We start from the raw sequence: 9151 nt of genomic DNA, 5'->3' as shown, positions 1-9151 counted from the left end.
GCGTGGTTACACGTGGTCTGAGATTGTGAGGCCAGTTGGACGTACTGCCAAATTCTCTAAAATGACGTTGGAGGCGGCTTATGGTAGAGAAATTAATATGAAATTATCTGGAAACAGCTCTTGTGGACATTTCTGCAGTCAGCATGCCAAATGCATGTTTCTTCAAAACTTGAGACATCTGTGGCATTGTGTTGCGTGACAAAACAGCACCTTTTAGAGTGGCCTTTTATTGTCCCAAGTACAAGGTGCACCTGTGTAATGATCTTGCTGTTTAAACCACACCTGTCAGGTGGATAGATTATCTTGACAAGTGATCAAATGCTCACTAACAGGGACATAAACAAATTTGTGCACAAAATTTGAGAGTAATAAGCCTTTTGTTCGTATGGAACATTTCTGAGATCTTATATTTCAGCTCATGAAACATGGGACCAGCACTTTACATGTTGCGTTTATATTTTTGTTCAGTGTAAATTGGATTGGAGTGTTTCTAAGGTGTTTTAGACCTATTTTCAGATATGACCGTAGGATGACACTGAAAAAACACATATATGTATGCAAAGTGTATATTCGGGATTCGACTACAGTCAAGGTAAATGTTTGTTAGAATTTTGAGTGGAGCATCCATCCCTTCATCTATCCCCAGCTTCTATTCAGCTTGTGCAGTGGTGCCCCTTATAACGAAAAAATTAACTGGGGTCAGCTGTGATCATGTGATGGTCTCTGAGTTGCTATGTATGTACAGCGGTTCTCCCGATTTTTGGAAACTGAGCTCAGATCAACTCTTAGCCAGGGTCTTAGCCTGAAGGTCTATGTGTAGCCGGCGCGGTCTGCTCGTTGCCGACTACTGCGTTGTGTTCCGGTGCCCTGAAGACAAGACACTGGCGTACTTGAAGGCACTTTATTGTGTACAACTCTCTCAATCTGTTCAACATCAAGGAGAGAAAATGTTAAAAACTCTACCTTCGACCAGAATCCGCCTCTCTCAGTCGAGTAGAATGCAGACTGAGTATAATCACATTCAAAAATCCAAGGAATAAAATGCAACATAATTGGAAAATAACCATCGCATCTGGTGTATATCTTATGTATGTGTCATATTGCATGTTATCTCTGCCAAAAACTCTGAGCTTTTAGCCTTTACATTAATACTGTGCAACATGACATAAACCATCTTTCAAATAGGTAATACATACAGTAATATGCACGAAGCAACATGTAATCCTTCACATTTGAGCTTTTCAGTGCCATTAAACACTAATCAATACATTAAAACATTTTAAATGAACACATATTTTTAACCTGATATAGGTAATACATACCTGTTCAACATCAAGGAGAGAAAATGTTCAAAACTCTACCCTCGACCAGAATCCGCCTAACATTAAAAAAAAAACTGAAACGTGGGCTTCAACACAAGAGGATAGAATGGCGATTGCTAACTTACAGCTAAACAAAACACGAGGTTAGCTAAGTTAGCAATTTCTCAAACTCTCAAAAATAGCTAAATTCACGACACAGCTTGATTAAATGTACGTACACTCATCATATAATATACATTACATTTACATTTACATTTTAGTCATTTAGCAGACGCTCTTATCCAGAGCGACTTACAGGAGCAATTATGGTTAAGTGCCTTGCTCAAGGGCACATTTACGTCATTTAGCAGACGCTCTTATCCAGAGCGACTCACAAATTGGTGCGTTCACCCTATAGCCAGTGGGATAACCACTTTACAAATTTTTTTTGGGGGGGGGGTAGAAGGATTACTTTATCCTATCCCAGGTATTCCTTAAAGAGGTGGGGTTTCAAATGTCTCCGGAAGGTGGTGAGTGACTCCGCTGTCCTGGCGTCGTGAGGGAGCTTGTTCCACCATTGGGGTGCCAGAGCAGCGAACAGTTTTGACTGGGCTGAGCGGGAACTATGCTTCCGCAGAGGAAGGGGAGCCAGCAGGCCAGAGGTGGATGAACGCAATGCCCTCGTTTGGGTGTAGGGACTGATCAGAGCCCGAAGGTACAGAGGTGCCGTTCCCCTCACTGCTCCATAGGCAAGCACCATGGTCTTGTAGCGGATGCGAGCTTCAACTGGAAGCCAGTGGAGTGTGCGGAGGAGGGGGGTGCGTGAGAGAACTTGGGAAGGTTGAACACCAGACGGGCTGCGGCATTCTGGATGAGTTGTAGGGGTTTAATGGCACAGGCACGGAGGCCAGCCAACAGCGAGTTGCAGTAGTCCAGACGGGAGATGACAAGTGCCTGGATTAGGACCTGTGCCGCTTCCTGTGTAAGGCAGGGTCGTACTCTCCGAATGTTGTAGAGCATGAACCTGCAGGAGCGGGTCACCGCCTTGATGTTGGCAGAGAACAACAGGGTGTTGTCCAGGGTCACGCCTAGGCTCTTCGCACTCTGGGAGGAGGACACAGCGGAGTTGTCAACCGTGATGGCGAGATCATGGAACGGGCAGTCCTTCCCCGGGAGGAAGAGCAGCTCCGTCTTGCCAGGGTTCAGCTTGAGGTGGTGATCGGTCATCTATACTGATATGTCTGCCAGACATGCAGAGATGCGATTCGCCACCTGGTTATCAGAAGGGGGAAAGGAGAAGATTAGTTGTGTATCGTCAGCGTAGCAATGATAGGAGAGGCCATGTGAGGATATGACAGAGCCAAGTGACTAGGTGTATAGGGAGAAAAGGAGAGGGCCTAAAACTGAGCCCTGGGGGACACCAGTGGTGAGAGCACGTGGTGCGGAGACAGCTTTTCGCCACGCCACTTGGTAGGAGCGACCGGTCAGGTAGGACGCAATCCAGGAGTGAGCCGCGCCGGAGATGCCCAGCTCGGAGAGGGTGGAGAGGAGGATCTGATGGTTCACAGTATCAAAGGCAGCAGACAGGTCTAGAAGGACAAGAGCAGAGGAGAGAGAGTTAGCTTTAGCAGTGCGGAGAGCCTCCGTGACACAGAGAAGAGCAGTCTCAGTTGAATGACCAGTCCTGAAACCTGACTGGTTTGGATCAAAAAGGTAATTCTGAGAGAGATAGCAAGAGAGTTGGCTAAAGACGGCACGCTCAATAGTTTTGGAAAGAAAAGAAAGAAGGGATACTGGTCTGTAGTTGTTGACATCAGTGGGATCGAGTGTTGGTTTTTTGAGAAGGGGAGCAACTCTCGCTCTCTTGAAGACGGAAGGGACATGGCCAGCGAACAAGGATGAGTTGATCAGCGAGGTGAGGTAGGGGAGAAGGTCACCGGAGATGGTCTGGAGAAGAGAGGAGGGGATGGGGTCAAGCGGGCAGGTTGTTGGGCGGCCTGCAGTCACAAGTCGCAGGATTTTATCTGGAGAGAGAGGGGAGAAAGAAGTCAAAGCATAGGGTAGGGCAGTGTGAGTAGGACCAGCAGTGTCATTAGACTTAACAAACGAGGATCGAATGTCGTCAACCTTCTTCTTTGAAACGTTTTAGTTTTAACAGGTATATCAAGTTTATATCACGCCGAAGTGAACACATACCTATCTCAGTCGAGTAGAATGCAGACTGAGAAAAGCATGAGACAACTCCGCATATAACCAAACCAACACACTAGAGGGCGCACTTACACAACTAACTCTCCCAATATCTGTAAACTACACGAAATGCTGAACAATACAATATTTTGGTGAAATCAACTCACAAAATAAAATAAAAAATAGAAAATGAACGGTTGCAAAAATCTGTAATTCTTTGACCTGTTACAAATGCACAATGGTTCTCCTGGTGCTGTCTCAGGTCCAGTTTGCGCTGGAAGCCATAGAGGCAGCGAGGGCAGCGGTTGGGCTGGTTGCTACTGTGCTGACGGCTGTGGGTGATGACGTTGGAGCTCTGGCTGAAGGCTTTGCCACACTGAGGCACACATGGGGGGATAGCAGGGCAGAGGGGACATACTGTATTAAAGGGGAAGTTCACTCTTTTATAACAAGGTTAGCAGTTCCTCACCCTGAAAGTAGTCTATGGACCATATATATATATATATATATATATATATATATATATATATACAGTGGGGAGAACAAGTATTTGATACATTGCCGATTTTGCAGGTTTTCCTACTTACAAAGCATGTAGTGGTCTGTAATATTTATCATAGGTACACTTCAACTGTGAGAGACGGAATCTAAAACAAAAATCCAGAAAATCACATTGTATGATTTTTAAGTAATTAATTTGCATTTGCAAAATCCTCCCAACATGTTTTCTCTCTTTTTATTGGCTCAGTGTCATTAACCTTGCAAGGGGAGTGTGCTGGAGTATTCAAAACAAGGGTGGTAATAATTTTTACCATAATATATATATATATATTTTTTTTTTTCTTACTTGTTAAACAAAACCTCTTTAACTGAACAATTGTATTAGTTTAAAAGAATACAATTTCCCCCCCAAAAAATTGCATTCAATATAGCTCAGTATTCTTTGCTAACCTTTTTCAAGAGTACCAATAATTATGGACCTGACTGTACAACATCTATCAACTATCAAACGTTGTACCTTTCAACTGCTGCTCCATATAATGTATACAAATAAATAGTAATAGCAACTTGGGTGGTAGAGGAAACACTAGGGTGGGATCAGCTCAGCGGTGGAGTTGAGGAGTGGGGTCCAGTTTTCGTTGAAGGATTGAATTTAGTCTTTGGTGGATGCTGTAATTTTTTCCATTGTGATGTGGTCTGTGAGAAGGTTAATCTGTTGACAATGTCACGGATCCCCCCGGTACTGCTGCTCATTCCGTTCACCAGTTCCGGAGATCTACGTCACTGGCTTTCTAGGCGTCACTGACATGGATCGTTACCACCAACCCCGGACTATCTTGTCTCATTACGCACACCTGGTTCCCATTCCCCCTGATTAGTTGTGTATATATGTGCCCTCTGTTCCCCATTGTCCTTGTCGATTATTGTCCCATGTCCGTTGGTCTCGTGAGTACCATGTATTGTGGTCTTGTTGTTTACGGGTCTCGTCCCGTGTATTGTGTTGAGGTTACACCTCGCTCTTTGTTTGGGTTACATCCCTTTTGTATACACAGACGTGTTTGTGTTGGGAGGAGTAAATAAAACCCCTAATATGTATTCCTGCGCTTGTCTTCAAATCATTATACAACATGACAGACAAACACAGTTGGTTTCTGTTTTTCTAGTTGAGTAATATTGTTTTCTTGGCGATATTTAAGGTGATTTAAAATTAACTGATGATCTCCAAGAAGGCAGAGAGATGGGGAGAGTGGAATGCTGTGACCCAAAAGGGTGGATTAGTTTGTATGGTTTGTTTCCAGAATTGTAGGGTTGGTGGACAGAGCCATGTGCTTGAAAGTAGTTGTCTGGTGTATTGTTCATTCATTATGATGCATGAATCTACTGTTTCTCAATCCTGGTCCTAGGGACCCAAACGGGTGCACATTTCAGTTTTTACACTAGCACTAACACACTTGATTCAACTAATCATCAAACCTTTAGTTGGGAAACACTGCATGCATCTAACATTCTAGTTCACATGGTTTTTAAATCCAGTGTAATGAGGAAATGTGCAGATTTCTTCTCTGCTATATATATTTGTGCTCCCTGTATGTGTCTTGCACCATCACCCTGTATGCTTAAAATAACGTGACTACAACCTTAGAAATAAAACTTTGATTACAATCTTGTGTTGTTGACCTTTGTTAAAATTAGTATGAGTATGTAGGATATCTGGTGGCAACCCCAATCATGTAATGTAATCCCACACACACTCCTAACATCTTACGGAACACATTTTCTCAGTAAGGTAACATTTATTATTTGGTCAAAAACCTACAGTGATTATATTGCTGATTTCGACCATACACTCAGCACTTTTTCACATATCTGTGATTTTTTCCATTTATTTGTAATCAATAATTTGTATGTAGTTTAATCTGTGTGTATTGTCACTTTCTACTTGGAAGCCAGTGAAATCGAGGTTCTGAGGAAGAGGGGTCTTCTTAAAGGTGTCTTCCAGGATAAGGATGGATTCGCCCTTGAGTTGACTCCCCTTGATGAGGTCACAGAGAGCCATCTTCTCTGCCTTGTAGTAGAGACCTACTCTGCCACCTGTTATGTTGGCTATGGTGATGCTGGGTGCGACAGTTTTCCTGGGAGTTTTTTGTTAACCTAAGGGAACGAGAGAGAGAGAGTCATTGGACAGTGCTGAAATAAATGTGGTTGTCAGTATTAGAAGTTTGCTGAGAACACTGCTATGAGCAACAATAAACAATTTTCTATTTGTATCTATATTTACGCTGGTGCTGGAACTGAGCTGTGAAATGTAATTACTTTATGCTTTGAAATGTCTAATATCAATGTGTGTTATATTCCCATGTTGAATGGCCACAAAACAATAAAATATGAATGTATGTATTATTCATTCATATATAGATTCCCTCCCGCTGGATAGGGTTACATACCGGTATGACTGGGTTTATTGGTCTGGCTGCCAAAGGAAATATTGCCGCTCACAGCGCCTGATATGTTTTGGCCTGATATGGTTTGGCCTGATATGGATTGGCCTGATTTGTCTTGGCATGATATGTCTTGGCCTGGTTTTGTAGGACATTTGGCAACAGGTTTTTCTTTATTGCAGTCATTTTGGCTGTTGGTATGTGAAGCACAATCCATTGCTGCAACGATAGAGAAAAGAGAGGGGGAGAGAAAGAGGATAATTAAGGGTTAAGTTGATTAAATTCAGTGGTGGAAAAATTACCCAATTGTCTTGAGTAAAAGTAAAGAAACCTTAATAGAAAATGACTCAGTTCAAAGTCATCCAGTAAAATACTACTTGAGTAAAAGTATTTGGTTTTAAATATCCTGAAGTATCAAAAGTAAATGTAATTGCTCAAATATACGTATGTATCAAAAGTAAAATTCAATTCAAATTCCTCATATTAAGCAAACCAAATGGCACCATTTTGTTATTTTAATTTACAGATAGCCAGGGGCACACTCCAACACTCAGAAAACATTTACAAACGAAGCATGTGTGTTTATTGAGTCCGCCAGATCAGAGGGAGCAGGATGTTCTCTTGACAAGTGTATGAGTTTGACAATTTTCCTGTCCTGCTAAGCGTTCAAAATGTAGCTAGTACTTTTGGGTGTCAAGTAAAAGTTGTCAAAATAAATGAATAGTAAAGTACAGATAACCCAAAAAATGTCTTAAGTAGTACTTTAAAGTATTTTTACTTAAGTACTTTATACCACTGATTCAATTAAAGAATATTCCTCATCCAAACTGTCCACATAAAGCACAGATCTCGATAAGCAAAGTTTATCTCTGCAATTTATCATTATTTCTCACCATTGCACTAAGTGGCATTGCATGTATTTTGCGATGTCTTGGTCCTTATGCTAATTGTAAGTCTTTAAACGATTTGGCAGGGTTTATCACTTTGTGACTGTGGTAACTAGTGACGACCGTTAGAAAGCACTATTCGGTGTTTAAAATGAAAAGGCACCTGCAAAAAAAAATTGTTTATATACTTTGTTGTGCTGTTACATTTGTATCTTTTTTTCATGTCCAATGTGTTATATATCATTTGTGTTGTGTGAACCAAAGCTCTGCTTGTTAAGTAATATCGACCAATATCTTTCAACTCTGCCAAATGATCACTATTTAATAATAATAATAATATGCCATTTAACAGACGCTTTTATCCAAAGCGTCTTACAGTCATGCGTGCATACATTTTTCTTTGTGTATGGGTGGTCCCGGGGATCGAACCCACTACCTTGGCGTTACAAGCGCCATGCTCTACCAGCTGAGCTACAGAGTAACTGTTCCAGCCATGAGACACACATCTGTTCAAGCTGCCAAATTGTATCTGGAGTTCAATATATTTTATTGTGTCGGAACCTAATACAGTTACTACATGATTCCATATGTGTTATTTCATCGTTTTGATGTCTTCCCTATTATTCTACAATGTAAAAAATAAAGAAAACCTAAAGCATGTATTTCAAATAATGTATTTACCTGTGTCTGTGTGTTCTTCCTCGGTGCAGTGGCGCGCTTGAAGGTTGTAGTAATCAGGTGTTCTAGTGCAGAGTGGAGAGATGTCTCTGCTTTTATAGGGTAGCGCTGACAGAGAGAGGAAGGGTGGGTGGGGAGTCCATTCCAGGTAAATGTTGTCCAATCCATTCCAGGTAAATGTTGATGTTCCAGAGAACTGAAGAGGAGGACTCAGTTCCAGAGAAGCTACGTGGGTGTCACAAGAGCAATACATTTAGATAAGTCAAGCACTAAAACGTATTTCATCTCAAAGGGCCATATCTTTAACTACCCACTGACAGGTAAATCACTGACAATCAATGGAGTTTGATGATCAGCCTAAGAATGAAAAAATTAGCAACCATGTGAGAGTCTCTGAGTTGCTATCTATGTGCAGTGGTTCACTTGCTTGTTAAAACTGATCTCAGATCAGCTGGAAGCCTGAAAATCTATGTGCATTGGTTCTCCTGATGCTGTCTCAGGTCCAGTTTGCGTTGGAAGAAGAAGCAGCGGGGTCAGTGGTAGGGCTAGTTGCCATTGTGCTGACAGCTGCTAGTGATGAGGTTGGAGCTCTGGCTGAAGGCTTTGCCACACACCTGGCATGCATGGAGCATCTTACCTGGGATAAGAGGGCAGAGGGGACATACTGTATTAAAGGGGAAGTTCACAATTTTTTACTAAGTTAAAGGGGCAGTGCAGTCAAAAATGGAATTTCAGCCTGTTTAGGTGGGATGGAGTTTTTGTCCCACAGTATGCCTGCACAATCTGATCTGATTATTCTGACCATTCATCTTCTATTTTCATGTGTCATCCTACGTTGAAAAGCGGGGTAGGCTCTAGAGCAGTGGTGTGAAACTTATTTTGCCCCATGGGCAGCATTCGGTCTTCAACGAGGTCCGGAGGGCAGCACTGAAAATGGGTTACATTTTAGTTTGGGGAATTTTCCATAATTCCTGACTGTCATTTTGGTGATTATTAGCAAGCTAGACACAATCAAGAAACTGTATGAATATACAGTGCATTTGGAAAGTATTCAGACAAGGACCCTTTTCCCCATTTTGTTACGTTACAGCCTTATTCTAAAATGGATGAAATTATTTTTCTTCCTCATCAATCTACACACAATACCCCACAATGA

The 9151-nt window shown here is 41.9% G+C and overlaps 1 long non-coding RNA gene across 1 annotated transcript; it reads right to left on the bottom strand.

The window, feature by feature from the left end:
• Positions 1-5769: 5769 nt before the first annotated feature.
• Positions 5770-8072, bottom strand: LOC311130868. The gene is made up of 3 exons (XR_014613400.1): positions 7999-8072; positions 6437-6649; positions 5770-6143 (listed from the first exon to the last, which is right to left on the bottom strand). It is a non-coding gene; the product is annotated as an uncharacterized lncRNA (long non-coding RNA).
• Between the last annotated feature and the right edge of the window lie 1079 nt (positions 8073-9151).

Source organism: Coregonus lavaretus (assembly GCF_964263955.1).
Source record: "Coregonus lavaretus genome assembly, chromosome: 6".
NCBI lineage: Eukaryota > Metazoa > Chordata > Actinopteri > Salmoniformes > Salmonidae > Coregonus > Coregonus lavaretus.
The sequence above is the reverse complement of the archived record's forward strand: the minus strand, read 5'-3'. Positions and strand labels throughout refer to the sequence as shown.